The sequence below is a fragment of the Sorex araneus genome, chromosome 3 (genome assembly GCF_027595985.1).
Source record: "Sorex araneus isolate mSorAra2 chromosome 3, mSorAra2.pri, whole genome shotgun sequence".
NCBI lineage: Eukaryota > Metazoa > Chordata > Mammalia > Eulipotyphla > Soricidae > Sorex > Sorex araneus.
In genome coordinates, this window is record NC_073304.1 from 136,868,163 (window position 1) to 136,892,582 (window position 24,420).

A 24,420-nucleotide genomic window follows, 5' to 3' on the forward strand; every position below is an offset into this window, starting at 1 on the left:
CATCTATACTCCTTTGTACACTGTAGCAGTATTTACAATAGCTAGAATCTTGAAACAACTCAGAGCTGGAGAACAGACAAATGATAAAGAAACTGGCACATCTACATAATGGAATACTACAGAGCTGTTAGGAATAGTTAAGTCATTAAATTTCCCTAAAACAGGATGAATTTGGAGAGTATCATGCTAAGTGAAATAAGTCAGAAGCAGAGGGACAGATATAGAATAACTGAATTAATTTATTGTGGCATACAAAACATATATATAATAAAATATTTTGATTATAATGCTATCATCTATTATTTCTGTTATTCAGACTAACAAGTTGTAAAAACTTGCATTTGTTTAAAAGTCAACATCAATTTATGGAAACTCAGTTCCACGAAGAAAGAACTGATCACTTGCACTGACCATTGGAAGCTCAAATATTCTCAACAAATTCTTTGATGAGAACTTCCTGTTATCTTTTAAAATAGTGATTTTTCTGAACAAGTTGTGAAAGAGAACAGTATGAAACAAAAATTTTGGTTTCCACAAAATATGTACATAGCTGGATTTCTTGAGGTTACATGATAATTCAACCATAAGAAGGTTCCCATAATTCTTTGTATTATGCCTTCAGGAACACTAAAAAATATATAGTAAAAAGGAATTAAAAGTAAAGCTCAAAGACTTAATGTGTGTTATGTAATTTATAATAATTATAAATTATGAAAATCAGAGCTAACAAAAATCCTAGTGCCTGAAGCTATGGGTCATGAACTGATACAGAATTATGCAACTGAATATGAGGTTCACAGAAATTTGTTTTTAAATAAACATATGGCTGATTATAAGTAAATATTTGATTTTGTATAACTTGGGTTACATAAAAATTCTTGGGCAAAATAAGGTCATGATTTGAAAATGTTTAAAAAGCCTGTCATAAATGACAATAAGAGTATAGTTCTATATATTATGAAATTTAAGTTTACACAATAAGTTATAGGAATATAAAAATGATTATGGCGAAAAAACGCCTTGGTGTGAAAAATATAAGTTAGATGTGATTTTCAGGGGGTTCTATAAGAAGTCTTTGACTTCCATTTTGTGCTCTCAAAACACTTGAAGCTTGCTCTTGAAAGCCAGTTTAAAAAGAGTGGGTACTTTGAATTATTTTCGGATCTCAAAGGATACCATCTGATGTGATAAACTGCTTAGCTGAGCCCAAGCAAGATAATAAAATCATGAGAAAAAAAATCTTGAAGCCTAGGTACTCCCAACTCTTTCCCCTTTGCGTCATCTATGGGTGGTTGCTCAGGAATTGGTCCAGTCTGATATCCATCTATCCTCCAAATTTAGGTGAGTGCCGTGCAGATCTTGGACCTTAGTCATCTCCTGTTAGCCCTGATCAGCCACGCACCAAGACATCTGACCCAAACTTTTTGTCCTATGTGCTATCCTTCAATCCTAGGCCAGGACTTGGCCCTGTCTCAATGTCCATCTAGCCGCTAAACCCAAAATCACATGGGAAAAGAGTTAAAACATATATAATCTCACTTTGGGGTAGGTGAGATGTAGCACTCCAAATTCTCAGTTTACACCCTTAAGTCTTAGCTAATTAAATCTTAGATAATTCAGTGGGGTAATTAGTTAAAAATCCCTGGTTATATTCAAATAGCACTACATGGAAAGAATTTAATCTGAACAGCAAACATACTATTAGTAGAATTCTGGTACAAACAACTAAACAGATCAGTTATGTAATTGGGAATCTAATTCCTAATCTAATAAAACAAAACAAACTCAAACAGAACAGCACCACGACACAAAGAAATTAAAATAGCAAAAACCAAAGAGAGATAAACTTGCTAAAATAGCAAGAGAGAAGAAAATTGTAAATATGAGGTAAATAACATAAGAATCACAATGTATCTCCAATATGAAATGGTATAGGCAAAAAAAAAGTGGAATGACATATTCAAATTACTGAATAAAAAGCCTTTCAACCTAGAGTCTACTACCTACAAAGTGCTTATTTAGATGGCGAGAAAGAATAGGAACATTCTCAGACAAACAATAGCTGGAAACATTTATGATAACCAAACCAGCCCTGCATGAAATACTGAAATATATAAAACAAATAGCCAATTCTAGAAGCAACAACCCAATGCAGTAAAATGGCAACAAAGCCTTACATAGTAATAATATCCCTGAATGCTAAAGAACTAATATCTCTCAAGAATGGCAGAATTGATCAGGAAACAAAATTCATCAATTTTCTGCTTGTGGGAAGCACATCTAAAACCACAGGATGGACACAGGCTCCGAATAAAAGGATGGAAAACAATTATACAAGCGAATGAGGTGGGGGGCAGGGAGGGGAATGAAGCTGGAGCAACCATATATATATTAGAGCAAATTGCATTCATTCTAAAGAAAGTAGAGACAGGGATGATACTACTTAGTGGTCAAGGGAACAACAGATCAAGAAATACTAAAACTAATCAACATATACACAAAAAATGTAGGGTAAACAAAGTTTGTAAGTCTTTTCTCCACAAACCTAAGGAAAAACATGGAGAAAAACACAAAAGTAGTGGCAGACTTCAACAATCCACTGTTACCACTGGGTAGATCAACTAGATAAAATACCAGTAAAAACAAGAGCCCTAAATGAAGAACTAAAAAGATTGGACAAGGGTCTTCCATCCTCAAAAAGCCAATACACACTCTTCTTTTTTAAAATTTATTTTATTATATATATTACTCTCTATGATTTGTTGCCTACTGTCTGAACTCCATCAAATATGGTGTGGTAATTATGGAAAATGGGTAGGAAGTGTTGACCCCTCCGGAAAGGGGCCTAGATCCCTGGGTCACCGAGATTGGGGGATAGCAGGCAGAGGATCTCTGCTTCCAGGTTCCATTGAGTCCAGAGTCAAAGGTCACAAAGTTCTGCATTATCTGAGTTCCGTGGACTTCATTCATGCTTGAGGCTCAGCCGGAACATCCGAAAAACAGCCTGGAGCGTGGCAGCGGTTGGGTAACAGAGGTTGACTGCTGGGTCTGGGTTCCTTGGGGTGAGGAGGGTTCTCACCTGCCCCCACCTCTGGGACACACTGAGTGAAAACAGCTCAAATAAATAGGATCAGAAAAGAAAGGGGAGAAATTACAGCAGAGCCTCTAGGAATTCAAGACATTATGAGAACTTACTATGAACAACACTACTCTATTGAGATAGAGAACATAGAAGAAATTGATAGATTCCTAGAAACATGTAGTCTCCCAAAACTGAAATAGGAGTAAATAGAAAGCCTAAACAGACTAATTGCAAGCAAGTAAAATGAAACAGTAATTAAGAATTTCCCCAAGAACAAAATTCCTAATGCCGATGGGTTTATTGCAAGATCAAACCTTCAGAAAAGACTTACTTCATTGATCCTGAAGATCTTCTAAAATATTTAAAAAAGTAACAATTTCTAACACCATTTATGAATCTAATATTATACTGACATATAATCTAGACAGATGCTTCAAAAACAGAAAATTTCAAGACAATCTTCTTGATAAACATTGATTCAAAAATCCTCAATAAAATCTTAGCAAACAGAGCCCAAAAGCACATTTAAAAAGAAAAGTCATACACCACGACCAATGATATTTTTCCCAGGAATAGAAAAATGACTCAATATACAAATCAATGAACATAATATACCACATCATTAAAAATAAAAATCATGTTATACTATCAATCGATGCTGAGAGAGCTTTTGACAAGACTCAACGCCCATTAATGATAAATACACTCAAAAATAGGGGTGAAAGGAATCTTCTTCAAGATATAAATGGCTACTTATAAAATGCCCATAGCTTATATTATTCTGAATTGCTAAAATCTGAAAACATTCCCTCTGAGATCAGGCATAAGGTAAGAATATTCACTCTTGCTATTCTTATTAAACATTGTTTTATAAATTCAAACAATAGCAATCAAGCAAGAAAAGAAAATTAAAGAGATATAAATTGGAAAAGAGGAAGTCAAATTATCTCTATTTGTAGATTGCATGATGATATACATTGAAGACTCTTAATGGTCCACCAAAAGTTCCTAGAAACAATAAGCCAATACAGCAAAGTTGCCAGCTGCAAAGTCAATGCACACAAATCAGTCACATTCCCATATACAAATAATTAAATAGAGAAGAAAGAGACCAAAGTATTTATCCTGCTTAAAATACTGTCCAAAAACATCCAGTTCTTGGGAATTGACTTAACAAAAGAAGTGGGAGACTAAACCATGAAAAACCCCAAACACTCATAATGTTGGGACCAAAGTAGTAATACATGTGGATAGGGCTTTTGCCTTGCATGCGGCCGATGTGAATTCAATACCTAACATATCATATGGTCTCTCAAGCACTGCCAAAGTAATCCCTGAGTATCAAGCCAGAAGTAAATTCTGAGCATAGCCAGGTGTGACCCGAAAAGCAAAATAATAATAATAATAATAATAAAATAAAAACTCATAATGTAATGCGAAACTGAAAAATTACTAAATAATTGATAACATACCGAGGTTATCCCTGGTATAAGTGACAAATGGAAATGTGAAGATCTCACAGAAGGAAACAAATTCTGAAGCTGAGCTTATTATTTTAAACTTACAAAACACCCAGTGAAATGATTGATCCCCAGTAAGAACTAGAGCAAAAAGTTACAGTATTATTAGGATTATGAGACTTGAGACTTGAAAGATCAAAAATAAACTTTGACATAAAATTCATACATTTGAATGACAAAATGATAAAAGTCAGGTTTAAAACATTAAGAGAATATAATGGTTTGGAAAAAAGTAAACAAAAGTGTAAGAAATACAAAAGTCAGGTGCAGAAATTCGGAATAGAAAAACCAAGAAATGTTTTGTGCTCAACATTATCCTAACATGAGATAATAAATAATCAGTCTTTGAATAATAATGATTAGGATAGATTAGAACTGATAAAACCATAAAATTTTATTTTAAAGTAACAGTAAGTTTCAACAATGGCTTAAAAGGAATCAAAGCAAGTATAAAATATGAAGAATTCATTTATAAAGAAATAAGCATACAAAGACAGGAAGTTTCTCAAAATCAAGTATTTATGTCACATTGCAGGATGCAGTGTCATCTCCCTAGTTCCAACAAGAGTCTACATCTAAGTTGTGAGTGATTAAAATGCGGGTCAAATAATTGTCAACCTAAGGTTCTATACTAGTTTTATTATCTTTGAGAAAATGTACATGCCATTTTTGGAAGGGCAGGGGCACTTGATATTTGCACTCTTTTTATTTAAGAGCTCCTAAAGAATGTAGAACAGTGAGAAGAAAATTGAACCTCAAACATAAATGGGATTTCAGAAACAACTGTAAGTCAAGTAAACTGGCAACCACAACATCAATTCAAAATATATACTGACTATGAATTTATAATAATGTTAGTTGGTAGGCGATTGAAGCAAGATACAAACAAAAACACCATTTATGTCTATCTGAAAGTATGCTGCACATTTCCTGTTGTATGTATGCTCACAAATATGTGTGTATAAAAGTTAAAAAGCGTGTAGGTGGTTAATTTACAGGGATATTATGATTTGGTTATTTCCTAAAATGAAAAAGAAATCATTCTATTGCATCTATAATTTGATTTATATGTAATGTTTTATTTAGGTAACAAAGATCACTGTATCACTGTCATCCCATTGCTCATCAATTTGCTTGAGCTGGCACCAGTAATGTCTTCATTGTGAGACTTGTTACTGTTTTTGGCATATCGAATACGCCACAGGGAGCTTGCCAGGCTCTTTCGTGCAGGTGGGATACTCTTGGTAGTTTGCAGGGCTCTTCGAGAGGGACAGAGGAATCGAACCTGGGTCAGCCACATGCAAGGCAAATGCCCTACCAAGAAGTGTTATTGCCCCAGCCCAAGTAACAAAAATAAGAAGGAAAGATTTTCAATATTGACTTGGAACCATATAGATAGTAAGATAGTACAGAAATTAAGCACTTGATTTGCATGCAGCCAATCTCAGTTTTTTTCCCCTACACTATAAATGATACCCTGAAAACTTCCAGGAGTGACTCCTGAGCACAGAGCAAAGTGAAGGTCTCGAACACCACTGGATGTATCCCAAGACCATCCAGAATTAAAATTAAATAATCATATATTGACAATAAGTCTTGATCATATATTCTAAATATGTTGTGTTGTTATCTATAATTTTGTTCAAGTTTGTAGCTTCCTTTTTGTTTTTTAAATTTTGTACTACACAAGTGCTGCTCAAGCTTACTCCTGTCTCTGCATTCAGGGATCGTTCCTGGGAGGGCTAGGGGACCTGGCCCTGGTCCCCTGGATATTGAACCTAGGTTGACCTCATGCAGGGAGGGTGCCTGACTTGCTGTACTATTTCTCCATGCCCTACAGTTTCATTGTTAGAATGTGCCATTGTGTATATGTACTGACACGATATGTACGAACTGTACAAAAATATATAAAAATAGAGAAAAATATTATAAGGAAATACTTGATAATCTTAGCTACAGAAGCTAGTGTCAGTGGGAGCATTATGCAGGTATCTCCTCTGGCTACTTTGAGATATTTTCAAACAGTACATTCAAAAAGTAAGAAACTGCTTTTATATACACATATGTATATTTTTCAAAGAGTATTTTCTTAAAGATTCATAGGCCACCAGAATAGAAAGTTTTCTCAGAAGTCATCCACTCTTCTTGTAGAGATGTAGAAATTTCTGGTAATAGGAAGCAGGCCAATTATGAAAAATAATGGGGTTAGTACTTGGGAAGGGAAATTTCTGGGGCAATGGGAATCAAATAAATCTGATAGCAGTGTGAGTAAATGTTATATTTTCAAAACAGTGACATATGCTTAAAATCTGGCATTCCCTTATAGCACTGTGGGTAGGACATTTGCCTTGCACACAGCCGACCCGGGTTCAATTTCTCTGTTCCTCTCAGAGAGCCCAGCAAGCTACTGAGAGTATCCCGCCTGCATGGCAGAACCTGGAAAGCTACCCGTGGCCATTTGATATGCCAAAAACAGTAACAACAAGTCTCATAATGAGACATTACTCGTGTCTGCTTGAGCAAATAGATGAACAACAGGACGACAGTGCTACAGTGCTACTTTTTTTAATTAAAAAATTAAGACTAGGTTCTCTTCAAATGCATAATATATTTTTACAAGTAAACATAGCGAGCACTTACAAAGGTCTCAAAGAATATGAAATAGTCTTTCAATGACCTTTGCACAGCAGCATTAGGTAAATTGTTGTCATTTATACATTGAACTCTGGGGGAGAATGTACAAATGGGTCCCAAAGGGGAGGAATAACCAATTGAAATTAGGGTTTTTTTAAAAAAAATTTTGAAGAGTTAAGTTAATCATTCATATCACATAAGTCAATGTGGCATATATTTGTTAGTATGAATTTATCTGCTCTTTAAATGATTATTACCCCTTTCACAGGTCTGGATATATGTATCTAGTACCAGCTCAGATACCAAAGCTCTTTGGCAGTTAGATACTATATTGTTAGGCCATGTGAGGGGAAATAATCATATAAATGCCTATATAAAAATGATGTTTCTTGCTAAGCCGAAGAAGATACCTTATGTTTAATAAATGGTTTCTCTTTGTCTTCAGCAGGGGCTCACGATGGCGCAAAGGAGCACTTAAAAGATGGAAGTAAATGTCAGTCCTCAGCATGGCAGACCTCTGTGCCCGGGAGGCATCATTGCTGCTGTGGAGGGAGGGGGAGGGGGGAAGGCAAGTCCCATGGAAGGGCAAGGAATACTTTACTCTAATTTCCTCACCTGTGTTTTGTTCTGTTTACTTTAAGACAAAAAACAAACAAACAAAAAAACAAAAAAATCCCGGTTGTTTCTTTAATTTGGTGGGAGGATATGTTATGACATCTTTCTGGCACTCTCCCTGTAATTTCTGTCTTTTCTGTCATAATTTTGCTCCAGAGCCACAAGTTTACCACTCACATGTTCGTCCTGGCCTGTCTGCTTTCTCCATTATTTCACAAAGCAGGTTGTACAGTGATTTCTTTAAAGAAAGCGAAGGGAGTTCATTGTTGCGATAGGCTGCAGGCTAACTTTTAGGAATCACCAAATCCAATAGCACAGACAAAAGCAAGCAGGACAGAAATTGGCAAAACCTTCAGCAGTTACTTGAAAGGTCAGCAAAATGAACTGAAAATATTGAATTTAGGATTCCCAGGGTTTTACTTTTTTTCATATGGTTAATGAGGAATATGGAAGACAAATTGAACCCTGATTAAACTGCAAAGGTTCAACTTCCTAGGTGGGACCTGATTGCCATAGGGGTCTCTTCCCTTATAGTCAAGTTTTATTTCTGACAGTGACTTTCAGCAAAGTTTACATGGTTCATAGATCTTTATGATGTGAGTCAGCATGGAGCCTACCAGTGAGATGTGACTCAGGGACCAAACTGTAAGGAATGGCACTTATTTTTAGATGTTGAGTTAAGAAAGAGGGCTTCTGCCTCTGGATCCAAACATATGCCTGTGAATTTCAGAAGTTCCACTTGAGATATTTCTTTACACACACACGTTTATGCTTTTCACAAAAAAACATTTTGTATTTACCAAGTTTGATGGCCCACAGAACAGATTCTTATTTGAGGTATGAAGCAATTAGAAGTCTTGCTTGTAGTTTTGTTTCCTGGTCTTCTTTTAAATGGAGTGGTTTGCTCATTCCATGTCCGTGATTAATTCCCTGACTGGTCACTTCTCCAAATTATTGCCTCATTGATTATTTTCTCAAAGCGAATAGCAATATAAGTTCAGATATCAGTGGAATGATGGGTACAAGAGATCACAGGCCAAGAAGAAATTAGGTATATCATAGCTGTCTATCCTGGAACCAAAGAGCAGGAACTTCCACAAGGTAAGATTTCTGCTTCCACTAGCCTCCTCAGATTTCAAGACTAGTCGTTTATCTCTGTGGAAATCCCCCTATGTCTCTTCTTAAATTAATATTGCTTCTAAGGGGTTTAGAATTTTACATTATACCCGCATTTTTTCTCAACAGAGAAAAGTAATGGAAAAAATGAGTAGTTCTAAATTAAAGGGATGTTCTATTTTCTAAATTCCCCCATGTAACTTATTTGAAGTTTTCTTTCACCTTAAGAAAAATTTGTCCTTTAATTTTCCAATGAATTAATTTTCATCTTAGTAAATGTGTTGCTTCTCTGAAGGGCTGATTTAGTATACTGAAATAATTAGAAAGTCATATTTCTGTATATACTCCAATGTATATACAGTGTAATATACTCCAATATTCAAAACATTTTGGTTTTCAGCACTATGGATTGAACACAGGAACTCCAATATGTGAGGAGTACACAAAAAAAGTTGTTTTTAAGTTTCTCATCCACCTTAAAGTAATGGCAGCAACCTCACAATTTTGTAACATGTCCAACTCTTCTTTGACCAATAGTCTATAATTTTATATACGTCATTTACTTCCAATAGACATGCTTTCTAGAAAACAATGAAAGATTTATTTTAAATAATCCAAGAAATGGTGTCATATGCATGCCCCTAGTTTCTCTACTTTAGTGTCATCTTTATAACTTCATTGAAAGTTGCCATCATTCTTACAAAATACTTGACAAGGGCACATCTTCTGGTGATACTTAAACTTTAGTGCAAACTCATGCTCAGTAATGAATAACAGTTGAAACAAAATCAAAGAGACAAGAGGGAGTGAGCTTTTTTTTTTTTAATGAACAAAGATGAAAGAGAACTAACACCCCTATCAGGAAGAGTCAGGATTGGAATTTTTAGAAAGAATAGCATCATTGACAGCCATTTTATGCATTCATTTCAAATGTGTGTGAGATAGAAATGGGAGGTGGGAATTTTGTTCCTGAAAGCTGTAAAGGAAATTAAGCTTGTATCAAGGAAATTAAGAGCATGGGGACTAAATAGCACTAAATCCTACTGTTGAATAGTTTAAACTTTACTTGATGGCTAGATTGTTTTTTAGTTTTGCCTTGTTTTGCATTCTATGAGGTTTTGTGCTTTAAAACAATTAATGAAGTTCATTTTCATTTTAAATGCCAAAAAAAAATTCTTGCTGTTGGCCAGATGGAAGACCTCAACACAGGAAACTTTCATTTTTCTGATGTTGTCATTGCACAGACTGCACAATGGAAAATTCCAAAAGCTGATTGATTCTCCTTCACGTGAATTCTGAATGTCAATTTCCAACCACACTTCAGCTCAGCTATGCAGCATGAGGGGTTACAGGAGGGAGAGAGGAAAATGGCCTTATATTAGTCATGTTTGCATACAGAGAATCAAAGTGAGCTTTCAACATCATAATTCTAATTAAAAATGTACTTGTTATAAGAGAGACAAAGGGGCTTTTCCTCTTCTTGGTAACTATTCAGATGATGGACAAGTCTTCTTTCATAAAAGCTTACAAGAGAAGCATCCTAAACACGGTCTGTGATAGTGGGTCATATATTAGTCACCGCAGCTAATTGTAAATCTTTCTATGAAACACTGAAAAGCCTCTTTGTGAATTAATACAGTTCTGCTTGATGCACTTGATTTGAAACGACATTTCTTTGTATGTGGTGCATGTCGGCATTGCTTTGAAAAATAACAAAGCTAGCAGAATATGTTCAATATATTTTCTTGGGGAATAGGGTTTTTATCATATGATTCATTAAGGATTTGCCTTACCCTGACATTTGTGATATAAAGGAAAAGCAGAAAAAGGTAATTTTCTTGATCAAGATATGTTTTTACGTAATGCAAATAAATGTAGTCTGTTGCTTGCAAGGAAAAAAATGTCTTCTGATATCTGGTATAAACTGCTAAATAGTAAAAAAAAAAAAATGTACGTGCCTCTTTTGTTAAACCGGCATTTAAATGCTGAACTGCTTCAAAATCTGTTTGTTTCTTTTCATCTGTGCCATACAATAAGAAACTTAAAAAAATTGTTGCCTTCATACTATATTTGTTAGAGCAGAATACAAATAAAATTTGAGAGGATAAGGTGGATTATGTGTTCTGTGCAGTTTGTTCATCAGCCATGATCAGTTTATAAATCAAAATGTTCATTTAATATAAAAATTACGTATTTTGTTTCAAAGCATAACATTTGGGACAGTGGTAAGAGAGTTTTGGGCATGCTGAGGAGAGAAAGGGGTCAGGTAGTAGCTTCATGCATCAATGCCACAAACCTGAACACTATCGTAAACATGTCACCTGAACTATAATGTTAAAAAATAGGTTATTTAAAAAATCATCCTTGTGAGTCAACTTTCAATCACTATTGTTTATTGTTCCCTCACAAAGATGGTCAATGTTTGACCATGTTAATCACACAGTTCAATTGTAGAGTATTTTGCATAGACATAAATGCTCATCTACAATTTTTCTTTAAATATTCGGTAGTTGACTACCTGTGGGAAATTGTCCCCTTAATTGTACCCAAAGTTTGGATAGTTCCCTGATTAAAGCAGCAAGATTAGAGTACTTCAATAGCAGCTAAAGTACACCCAGGCAAAAACAGAATAGGAAATACCAGGACATTAGTACTATACTTAAAAATGTTTGCTGTGCCCACCGCTATATAAATATCCCAGCCCTTGCTCCAAAGGTACCTCTTAACTTTTCTTAATGTGTGTGTTAATAAAAACAGTGACTCACCTGGCTGGAGCCAGGGAACTGGGATGGGTGAGCAGATTTTGTGTTCAATAAATGGCCAGGCTATTCGATTTAGGCTTATTGAAGCTAACTTGCAACCTGGCAACTTGACAGAGTCTGTCTGTCTCATTATCTCTATCCAGTCCTTCTGGATAGAGATCAATGTTGCCAATCTGATTTGCTTTTTGTGGTAATATCATATTCCCTAGCAATAGCATTTGAGGTGCAAGACATAAGTTGTTGAGATGAAGGCAATGGTTCAGTGAACACTGAGTGTATCTTTCAGAGACCATTATTATTGCTGGTAATCCTTCTGAGCACCTTCACTATGTCGTCATGACAGTTCTGAGCCTCCACAGTCTATTGTTGATGAAATTATGATTGAATCACATGATTGGGAAGAGCTTAGCAATGGATTAGCAAACATCACTATGGGTAAAGCTCAGTGTTCTTCTGGAAATGGAAATCTGCACTCAAGAAAATTTAATTTTTTTCACCTCCAATCAAAGAGCTGCTATCAAGTTTATTGTTCTAGAAGGCAAGGCAATAAAAATAATGTCCTAATCACTTTATCAAATGAGGCCAGATACTTAATAGTTGAACAAGAATAAGGGTTTTTAAACTTCATACCAGAGAAAAATTTTTCTAGTAAACAGGTTTAATACGAAAAACAATGTAGACAGTCAGTGCTGTAATGGACAAGCTCCACACAACAGTTTCAAAGTGACAATAAAGATAATTTGACATGATTCCAGCACTGCTAGATGCATTTTTTTCTTTATATCTAAATTTTCATCTTCTTGCTTGTCACTCATTCTTATGTTTCTCCACCAACATTCCTGCCCCTTTAACCAAAGGTGTCACTAAATGCTGTTTTACTTTAATGATGATTCCAGGGTTTAAAGCGATAATGACATCCACTTATATTGTTTTTATCAAAAACCTTGTCCAGGTGACGGACACAGAGAAACAAAGAGTTTCTATTTTTTGGTTTGAAAGATAGAATAATTATACATTCCTGAACACCTTACAGATTTAAACATTAATAAACTACCAAAGATATTGTTCTTTGTAATTTGAAAAACAACTCAGTCATCTGAAAGTGTAGCATAGGATCTTTTCTAGGCACACATTTTTCGGAAGAATGAATGATTTTTACATATAAACAGAAAACATAAGATCCTATTCTGTGGAGGTAAATAGAAACATCAGCCCTCAATAACTTAAGGACTCATGAAAATACTTTGTACTTTTGCACTGTAGAAATCTTGCAAAACAATTGTCTGATAATAACTAAAGTCAATTTATCAGGAACAAACATGAGAGGTGTATAACCTTTGTCTCTTGGATGACATTCTTGTAAGTATATAGAATTTACAATGAAATCATTATTTCTATATATATTTTCCTTTCCTAGGGGAGGTACACTTTGTTGCACCATAAACTTCATCACCCAACTAAAATTAGTCTTACCTAAGTAACTTGTTTTGCTATATTATATGTTGGCAGAAATAGCACGTCTCCGTTCAGGCAGAAGCTTGAAAACTGACCCATGTTCTTTTTTATTATTCTGTCATCATGATCAACTTGCCCAGATGAATAATTATAAAATTATCTCACTATAGGCAATTTAGATTATTTTTTGAAGTTAAAAAATGAGCAAAATTGATACAATGTGAAGAAGAAAGTCCACATAAAACAAGCTTGGCAGCAATAAGACAACTTATCCAAGTAGTCTTTCCAAATAAATGTATATATTCATACATATATCCACTTATTGAAATCATTAATACAAATTATAAAAAATGTTGGTAAGATCACTGTATCACTGTCATCACTGTCATCCCGTTGCTCATCGATTTGCTCGAGTGGGCACCCATAAGGTCTCCATTGTGAGACTTGTTGTTACTGTTTTTGGCATATCCAATATGCCACGGGTAGCTTGCCAGCCTCTGCCATGTGGGCGGGATACTCTCGGTAGCTTGCCAGGCTCTCCGAGAGGGGCGGAGGAATCCAACCCGGGTAGGCTGAGTGCAAGGAAAACACCCTACCCGCTGTGCTATCACTCCACAGGAAGATCACAGGTAATATTTTTAATTTGTTCATATCTCACAGTATTTCTGCAAGATCAGAACAAATTTTGCGAGTTGATTTATAGGGCACGTCATTTGTGTGCACTGCTTTTTAACTTTGGAGTATCACAGCATTTTTTGTTAATTTTCCTAGGTCATTTAAAGTAATTTCAAAATATTCAATAATATTGCTAAAGAATATATTACCACTTCTCTATTCTATGACACTTATATTACATGAAGGTATTTTCCTGTTTTAAATAAAATTACAATAAATCCTTTTTGTATTCAAAAGAACTGAGACACACTTTTGCCTTAATCTGTAGGTATTCCCAAGAGGACAACTAGGGTTCATGGACAATTAACACTTCTCATCAAATTACTTTCAAAGCCACACTAGTAGCAGTTAGGACATGAGAATTTTCATTTATTTAGAACCAACATTGACTTTGAACATTCCATAAATAATAACGCTAAATAATTCAAAACCTGATTTGCTGCTGTTTAAACAATTATCCTGCATTAGCTATTAAAGGTTTGAAAGATTTGCCCCTTCTGGTGGGGAAAAAATATGTTAATATTTTTGGTTATTGGTCAGTTGGAATTTAAATTCCGTTATTAATATTTGTATTTTTTCAGAGAGCAAAAGAATTATTCTTTAATTTCCTACATGTAATTTTCTATTTGCAAATGGTTTTAATTGCATTATTTTCTAACATACAATTTGTTCCTTACTCAATCAAAGTTTTCGTTCTCTTTGTACTAGCTTTCAATAATTTTGTATCTGACATTTATCATTTTGCTTGCTTTTGTCCCTGCCTTTTCAGATAATGAGACTTTTCAAGCTATTACCAATTTCTATTATACAGTTTCTGAATTGATCTTCAAATCCTAGTCAGGAAGGACAAGCATGGGATACAGACTGCCACATGATGCTATGTCCCTGATTTCAGTGATTAATAAAGCTTATAACCTTAATACAGAATACACAATAAATTATTTTCAATATTATTAATAAGGTATAGTCCCTGAAACATGGTATGCGGTTACATGTCACAATGACTGTGTGTGTATGTGTGGGTATATATGTATATGTATATACATATAAATATATTTGTGGAATCTTCAAAGTGAAAAAGCAATACACACACTATATATATATACATATGTATATATATATAAATCTGAAGATCTGTAACTTTTTTTTCTGACAGGTTATGTGAGTTAATAAACTCCTTTTTAAATCAAGTTTGAATTAGGTTTCTGGCTCTTATGACTGAATGACTCCTCAACAATCATCTCACATTAAAGAATAAAATTCTTAAAATATCCTGAGGATACACACACACACACACACATACACACACACCCTCTGTAAATCCATCTCCTCCTATTCTACTCCACAGCTTCAGTATTTTAGTCTCGCCAGTGTTCTTAAGCTTATGAGACCCTATTATTAAAGCTTTATATTATACCTCCTAGGCTTCTTTTTCTTTAGCTATACATGTACTATTTTGTTCACTTTATCAGAATCTCTTCAATAATTTTCAAAAATTGTTGAAGTCTTGAATAATTAAAATAAAACAAGCAAGACTATCACAACCACCACCCTTTCTCTCTCTCTCTCTCTCTCTCTCTCTCTCTCTCTCTCTCTCTCTCTCTGTCTTTTGTGTTTTTTGGGGAGAGGCACATGTGGCAGCGTACAGCCAGTACTTACTCCTGGATCTCTGCTTGGGAATAACTCCTGGCAGGGCTCAGGAAAGTAGTGCAGGAATCACCCAGGTCAGTCACATGCAAGGTAAACTCCCTACCTGCTATACTATCTCTCTGTCCCCAATGACTATCATCTCTTATACTACAAAAAATATTCTCCTCAGGTCTTCTCATCTGCAGTCCCCCCCCCAGCCCTTTCCATGGCACTTTGGTATATATCACACTGTTTACTTTCTCATTAAATGTACGGGATAAAAACATATTGAAAAGCTCATTTTTCTCCATGAAGAAAATATATGCTCTAGGAAATGCAGAAGACTTTCATCTAGGCCAAAGAGGTAATATAGGAGGTAAGGCATTGGCATTGCATGTGTATGACCTAGGTTGAAATTCCCAGCATTACATGCTCTGAGTACAACCTTTTCTTGAGCCCAAAGCCAGGAATCGCCCTGAGCACCATGGGGAAACATCCAACTGTTTAACAGACACTGGAGAATACCAAGCTCTGTAATAGTACCTGTCACATAAAACATGTTCATTAATACTTGTAAGATAAATGAAGGAATTTTACTCTGTTTTGGAAATACATTAGTAAAGTCTTTTTATGAGACTAGTGACTAGGATTTTTTTGGTCCTTTTTTATTTGGAGACAGGTGAGAGTACAGAAGAGGGATAAAAATGAATGGTTACTGTTTTAATAAGCTAATAGGAGGCTTCTCCCCAATTCCAGAAAGCAAGAAACAATAATGAAACAGCAAATAATCACTGTATCACTGTCATCTGATTGTTCGTCGATTACTCGAGCGGACACCAGTAACATCTCTATTACACACAGCCCCAAGATTTTAGCAGTCTCTCCTTACTCGTCTTTCCCAATGATTGGAGGCTTTCTCAGAGTCAAGGGAATGGGACCTATTGTTACTGTTTTTGGCATATCAAATAGCTTGGCAGGCTCTCCTGTGTGGGCGGAATACTCTTGGTAGCTTTCCAGGCTCTCTGAGAGGTATGTATATATCAATTACTGTATCTGGGATATGTATACGTCATGGAGAGCTTGCAAAACTCTCCCATGCGGGAAATAGACTCTTGCTAGCTTTTCAGGTTCTCCAAGAAGGAGAACAAGGCTATTAGATGCTCAAGGCCACTCTCCACACGTCCGGACAAGCCTCATGCATGAAGGGACCAGCAGAGGAACCCAGGTGTGCGGAACCTGGGGCTGAGATCTCCAATCTGCTTGGATTTGGGACTGAGCCTTCTCCATCCAGATCCCTCCATTTTCCAGTAGCTTGGCAGCCACACTCACAAACTGCCCCTGATGCCATGCAATCCCACCAACAGCCAATATCTAGGGACTATAAGACCAAGCTCTCAGAAGTCAAGATTTATTGAGAATTTCATTTGAGTTGGAAAGTATGCCTACTCTAAGGAAGGAAATTAGCTCACTGTGTCTGCTTCAAACAAATCAAGAATTGTGTTTTGATTCCTCTGGTTATTTTTATCTGAGAGTAGATGTAATTTAGGGATGTTTAGGTTGAATTGACTCAGTTGTTCTGGAAAAACAGTGAAATCTCGATAGCTGAATAAAGGTTGACTTTCACTCTCCTTGTAGCCCCTTATGGGACGATCAGCTTTTCTACAGGCTGCACCTCAGGAGTCTTTGTTTCTCCCATCCCATCAAGTTATCTACTTGAAGAAGAGACTAGAGACTGTTTTCAGTCAATCACAGAGGGATCTCACAGCTGCTGTTCATGTTTTATTTGCAGAAGCTCAGTCACCTGGCCCTATGCTCAGAAGCTCCTAGAAAATGTAAGCTGGCCCAGTACCCAATAGGAAAATGAAATAAGCATGCGGATTATCTAACTTCACTCCCACTTGGAAAGCAAAACAATGCCCTCCTTTGAGAGGTAGCTCAAAATCTTGCCAGTAAGTTTTCAATTTCCACTCCCCCAAACCAAATGGGCCATATGAGCTTAGGGAGAGACTGTTGTCTGCATATCTTTGATGAACAAAACCATCCCAAGTTAAGAAGAGTGCTAAATGATGAGATGGAAGGGGGGAGGCAGAATCTCATTGTTTTCTGTAATACATCCTATGAAAATTTTAAAATAGTAGAGCAAGAATGTTTTCCTTTGCAATTTTCTATGAAAATATAAGAACAGTAGAACAAGACTTTGGAGTCTTTGACCTATCCTGGATCTGGTTTATAGTTTGTTGTTAAGAACTCAAAACATTCTGGCTATTGTGAATAGTGGTGCAATGAACAAAAGAGAGCAGATGGTGTTTTTGTTGTGTTTTGGGAACCCCAGGATATGTTCTCAGAAGTGGTATTGCTGGGTCACATAGGAGCTCAATTTCTAATGTTTTAAGGAATTATTATTATTTTTTTTTATTGAATCACCATGAGCAGCACTTACAAATCTTTCATGATGTATGAGTTTCAGTCATACTATCATCAAACACCCATTCCTCCACCAGTGTTCATTTTCCACTATCAATGTCCCTAGTATCCCCCCCACCATGCCCCACCCATCTCCCTGCCTCTATGGCAGACAATCTCCCTCTTTCTCTCTATTTATGGACATTATGGTTTGCAACACAGATACTGAAAGGCCATCATGTTTGGTCCTTTATCTACATTCAGCACACATCTCCCATCCTGAGTGATCCATCCAACCATCATTGACTTAGTGATCCCTTCTCTATCCCATTTGTCTTCTCCCCCAGCTCATAAGGTATGCTTCCAACAACGGAGCAATATTCCTGACCTTGTCTCTACTGTACTTAGGTGTCAGTCTCATATGATGATATTTTATATTCCACAAATGAGTGCTGTCATCCTATGCCTGCAATGAACATACAGGTGCAGATGTCACTCCTACTGTGTTTTTTTGCACCCTCCTGATATTGCAGGGTCATATGGAAGCTCAATTTCTAATTTTTTTAAGGAATGCCCATATTGTTTTCTGAAAAGTCTGGAGCACTCAGAATACCCACCAACGATGAGAGTCCCTTTCTCCCCACATTCATGCCAGCACAGGTTGTTCTTGCTCTTTTTGATGTGTGCCAATCTATGTGGTGTGAGATGATATTTCATTGTTGTTTTGATTTGCATCTCCTTGATGATTAGTGCAAACAACTTGAGTGCCTGAGAACAGACAACTGGATAAAGAAACTATGGTATATCTACACAGTGGAATACTACACAGCTGTTAGGAAAACCAAAGTCATGAAAGTTTGTTTTAAGTGGATGGACATGGAGAGTATCATGCTGAGTAAAATGAGTCAGGAGAAGACAGATATAGAATGACTGCACTCATTTGTGGGATACTAAAAAATTAGTATGAGACTAATATCCAAGGCAAGTAAAAACAGGGGCCAGGAGAACTGGTCAATGGTTTGGAAGTTTGCCACAAGAGTGAGGGGGTGAGGGGAAGACAGAGGGCAATTAAAATAAAGGTACCAGTATGACTATAATAGAAATGATCATTCTGGATAAGAACTGCTTGGTGAAAGTAGATAAAGGAGCAAACATGATAACCTCTCATTATCTGTATTGTAAACCATAATGTCAAAAAATAAAGACAGGGGCTGCCATAGAGGTGGCAGTAAAGAAAAGGGGACATTGGTGGTGAGAAATGTACACTTGTGAAGGGATGGGTGTTGAAACATCATATTACTGAAACTCAAACATGAGCATCTTTGTAACTGTGTTACACTGTGATTCAACAACAACAAAAAAAAAACTCAAAAGAAAGCCATAGCTAGGGGAGCTGTGTATGGTCGATTATTACAGATTATAAAAATGTTCAGCTTTTGAACTTCAGAAGCTTTTTCTTGTCTACAGAAAAGGAATTGTTTCAGGCATTCCCCTTTATTTCTTTTCCTTTTATTTGTTTTCTTTTGATTTTTGCACATGTGCAATTAAATATTAAATATTTAATGTGCCTTATATTAGTTTGAGTGTTTAGCATTTGGTAGGAAGTTATTAAAGTCTATAACTTAATAAATATTTCCATCACCAATTATTAAATAACACTTCTGATGCCATAATCTTGGGTTTATTTCTTTAATATATATCTATTTCGCATTTATATAAGTATCTATTTCCTTGTTTGCATCTTCCTTTGATTTCCTTGGTGCCACTTTGTTTTAATTATTGTAGTTGAACAATATGTTCTGATATCTATTAAGACAAATTCAAAGCCTTTACTTTATTTTCAAATGTCTCTGACTATTATTCATTGTTTAGTGTTCTGGATGAGCTTTAAAAATAGCTGTCACATTTACCTCCTAAAGCTAGTTCCTTCTTTTCAATTCTTTCTCCCTCAACATATTTGGGGGAAAAATAGATGAGTCAGTCAGGTTAGTTGGCCCACGCTTAGTTCAGACAGTAAAGGGAGAAAGCATCTGTTATAAATGCAACTTTCAGAAATTTTCCAGAAAACAACACTCCTGTTTATCCCAGCCTCCTGACAAGGTTTAACTATGGTCTGAATAACAATTAACTTCCAAATATTCTGCTCCTAAGCCTCTTTCTGCTTTTCTTGGCCTCTAGTGCCTTCAGTCCCTTCTGAGTTATTTTGTTCTATACAGAGAGTCAGGAGGCAAAAGCAAGGTAAATATCACTGCGTTGAGTCATCATCAGTTTTGCCCTTTCTTCTGAGGAAGTGTGGAAGGGCACAAAGCTCGAGAAGATTCTACACAGGGCTCTCCACAGAGCCTGCAGAATCAGTGGACTCCAAATAGAGCTGTAAAGTCCAAAGAACAGAAATAAAAATTTTTACCTAATTCTCCTGCTATCACTTAGATGGGTCTGAGTTATTTCTGTAACAAACTGAACTGTAGTTCCTGGAGTTTGGGGTTTATAAGTTCATATGATAGCACATATTGACATCATCAGATCATTAGGAGTCAGCTGATCAAGACATACACACTTTTAACAGAATTGCTGGGCTATCTTTAAAGCATCCACATCAGCAGGGGGTAAAGGGAAAGCAAAGGGAAATATTTTGTTGTTGTTTGGTTTGTTTTTTATTTGGAGGACCACAGCTGGATACACTCAGCACTTACTCCTAGCTCTGTGATAAGGAGGGATCATTCCTGGTACTGCTCAGGGGACCATACATGATGCTGGCTATCAATGGGATTTATCTACACTTTGCCTTCTGCAAAGCCCTTACTTTTGTACTATCTCTCTGGCTCTGAGGCATGGTTTTATTCTATCCTATTTACTTATTTTGTTTTGATATAAATGCCTTGAGCATGCCTTGAGCATGGCTGTGGCGACAGCCATGCTCAAGGCCCCTCTCCACATGTTTAGACAAGCCTCATGCATGAAGGAACCAGCAGAGGAACCCAGGTGTGTGGGACCTGGGACTGAGATCTCCAAGCCTGCTCAGATCAGGACTGGGCCTCTTCCACCCAGATCCCCCATTTTCCAGTAGCTAGGCTATCACACCCAGAAACTGCCCCATCAACGGCCAACATCCAGAGACTATAAAACCAAGCTCCTGGAAGCTTATAGTTTATGGCCTAATTCTCCCTCTGGGAGAACCTGGCAATTTACCGAGAGTTTCCTGCCTACATGGGAGAGCCTGGCAAACTCCCCGTGGTGTATTCATATGCCAAAACCAGTAACAATGATGGGGCTTATTCCCCTGACCCTGAAAGTGCCTCCAATGCAGCACTGTTGGAAAGAACGAGTAACGATAGGCTTCTAAAATCTCAGGGTTAGGACGAATGGAGACGTTACTGAGACTGCTCGAGAAAATCGACAATCAACGTAATGATGATGATGATGATATAAGTATCATTAAGTATGTAATGCAAATATAGCTAATGTTAAATAACATGAGCTCATTATCCAAAAATTGTTATATTATGGTAACTCATAAACACTAACATATATACTGACACACTTAACTAGGCAGCAATGATGTAGGTAGTAGTTATCTGCAGGTGAACAAATTTGAAAGTGGAGAGAGAGATGAAGCATTTTTCCAAAAGTCATAGATCAAGTAAGCTATAATTCAAATATAAGAAACCAAACAAACTATCCCTACCACTGCACTAGTGATGTTCAAATATAATTGGGACTTTGAATCATTTGGAAGTGTGATAAATGATAGAATCCTGGTCTTCAACTTGAGGGTTTCTCTTATTCACAAGCCCAGAGGTAAAAAGTCAGGACTGTGTTTTTCTGTTGACTCCCCATAGCAGACAATGCTGTCGCAGAAACCACATTTTAAGAACCACCACATAATACGACACAAAAATTCTCTGGAAGTTTTTTCCTGTGAAGGTGAGAAAGAATAAACAGACCTAAAAAATGGTTAAACCATGAGCTTAATGGTTAAACCAAATTGTGAGCTTCTAAAATCAGAATAACTCTATTACCTCAGTCCCTTAAGCTAGAATTTCCCAACCATATGGCTCCAGTAGGTCCCCAAGAGTATTTTAGGGAGACATAAGTAAAATACTGCAAAGAGGGAACCATGACATTAGACTAGGAGGATAGTTGAACCTATCCAACTGGTAGGACAGGTTCCCACAAGTTCAGAAGGGGGATGTTATAGAAAAAGATTCAGAAACACTGCCTTAAGCAATTTCTGCTTTAACATGCCTGCAGAGTTCATATCCTTGCTACTGGTTATAGATGTGATTGGTTATATGCAACTATTTAATTATTGATGCGAATTAGGAATACTGACACAGCATCAAAACACCTGTGTTTTTTCTGTCTTGTCTTCAACCAGCTGACTTTGTCTTTAGTATTACCCTCAGTTGCCATAGCACTAAAATAATGATCATACATACAAATTAGGATTTTAGTAAAGATAAATTTCACACATAAGACACATCAATATACATACATATTGCCTGGCACATAGAAATATTTGCTTTGTTACAAGAGTCTGCTTTCATTCCATCCTATCAGAAACTGGCAAATAAATTTAGCTTTCAAGTCCATGCTTTGACATTGAGCAATCTACCTTTCTTCATGCTTTTAACTGTGGCTCAGATAAAAACAAAAAATATAAGAAAACATATGTATTGACAACCTGTTCTCACCAAGTAGAAAAAAATGGTTATTTGGGTATATTGAGAGTTGGGCTCATCTTTCCTTGTGCTGAAGGAATAAGAAATTGGTAAATGGATGGTGGCAGAAAATGAAGGGTGAGTTATGCAGTGAGAGTATGGTTAATGATTAAGAAAAAATTAACTGTAATAATAACTTTAGTACATCTACACAATGGAATACTATGCAGCTGTTAGGAGAGATGAAGTCATGAAATTTGCTTATAAGTAGATAGACATGGAGAGTATCATGCTATGTGAAATGAGTCAGAAAGAGAGGGACAGATATAGAAGGACTGTACTCATTTGTGAAGTACAAAATAACATAACACGAGACTGACATCCAAGGACAGTAGATAGAGGGGCCAGGAACATTGCTCCATTGTTGGAAACCTGCCTCATGAGCTGGCAGAGAGAAGACAGCTGGAATAGAGAATGGACCACTAAGAAAATGATGGTTGGAGGAATCGGTCGGAATGGGAGATGTGTGCCAAAAGTAGATGAGAGACCAAACGTGATAACCTCTCAGTATCTGCATTGCAAACCATAATGCCCAAAAGTAGAGAGAGAGTGAGAGAGAGTATGGGAAATATTGTCTGCTATGAAGGCAATGGAAGGGTGGGAAAGGTGGGGATATATTGGGGATATTGGTGGTGGGGAATGCTCACTGGGTTTTTGATCATTGTGTGATTGTAACTCAGACATGAAAACTTGCAATTATATGTCACAGTGAATCAATACAATAAAAAAACTTTATTAACATATTAACAATAAAAGCAACCTTTATAGGTGCTTACACTTCTTAAAAAAATAATGCTTCTTATTTGGCATTCAAATGGAATCTACTCTCAGTCTATTAAATTGTTTTGAGTTCTCTTTAATTATTATTTCATTCATTTATTCAATAGCACAGTGGGTAGGGCATTTGTCTTGCACGCAGCCGACCTGGGTTTGATTCCTCTGCCCCTCTCAGAGAGCCTGGCAAGTTACCAAGAGTATCTTGCCCGCACAGCAGAGCCTGGCAAGCTACCCATGGCATATTCAATACGCCAAAAACAGTAACAACAAGTCTCAAAATGGAGACGTTACTGGTGTCCACTCGAGCAAATTGATGAGCAACGGGATGAGCAATGGGATGACGTATTATAAAATTATTGTTAATTTTATAATAATGCATAAAATTATTATGAATAATTTTATTTTATTCATAATAAAATGAGTAGTTTATTCATTTATTCAGCTATTCATTAATTCCATTTATTATTCACTTATACAAATACCTTTGGAGCCTCTGTTATACCTCAACCATTAATCTGGGTCCTGAAGACATAGGGGTGAATTAAAGACAAATATCCCTTCTATGTGGAGTGGTGGTGTGAGCTATGAAGTCTAAGTGATGGTAAGGAAAGTGAGAAAGACCAGAGAAAAAATATCTAACAGAAATGAGGACATCAGCCATGTGGTCCCAAGAAGGAAGAGAATCTGGTAGAAGGAGCAGCAAATGCAAAGACTGGCTCACACCCAACTCTTGAGAACTGCAGTATAAATGGCAGAGGAAATAAGAAAGTAAGAGATGGGACTGGAGCTGAGGCTAAGTCCCAAGCCTTGGGAGATGGGCCAACGTTTGTGGGCTTTTAAGCAGCTAAGAGATCTGGTTCAACTATGAAAGTGACACTTCTTCAATGAAACAAATAAATTATCTCATTTGGGTCCCAGATATAAAGAAGAAATGAGAGAGGACAAAAGAAGTTATTCCTATTATTATTCCTGGCGATGCTCAGGGGTTACTCCTGGCTCTGCACTCAGGAATTACTCCTGGCATTTACTCG

The 24,420-nt window shown here is 36.5% G+C and overlaps 1 protein-coding gene across 3 annotated transcripts in view; it reads left to right on the plus strand.

Moving 5' to 3' along the window:
• The window catches only part of MACROD2 (mono-ADP ribosylhydrolase 2), a 2,262,400-nt gene extending 2,251,319 nt beyond the window's left edge, over positions 1–11,081 (plus strand). For 2 of the 3 annotated variants that reach the window (XM_055132027.1, XM_055132029.1), the window contains one exon: positions 7,682–11,081. The gene's annotated coding sequence lies outside the window, so the exon portion shown is untranslated. The remainder of the gene's footprint in view (positions 1–7,681) is intronic. The other variant, XM_055132028.1, reaches the window with a different exon arrangement.
• Positions 11,082–24,420: the final 13,339 nt, after the last annotated feature.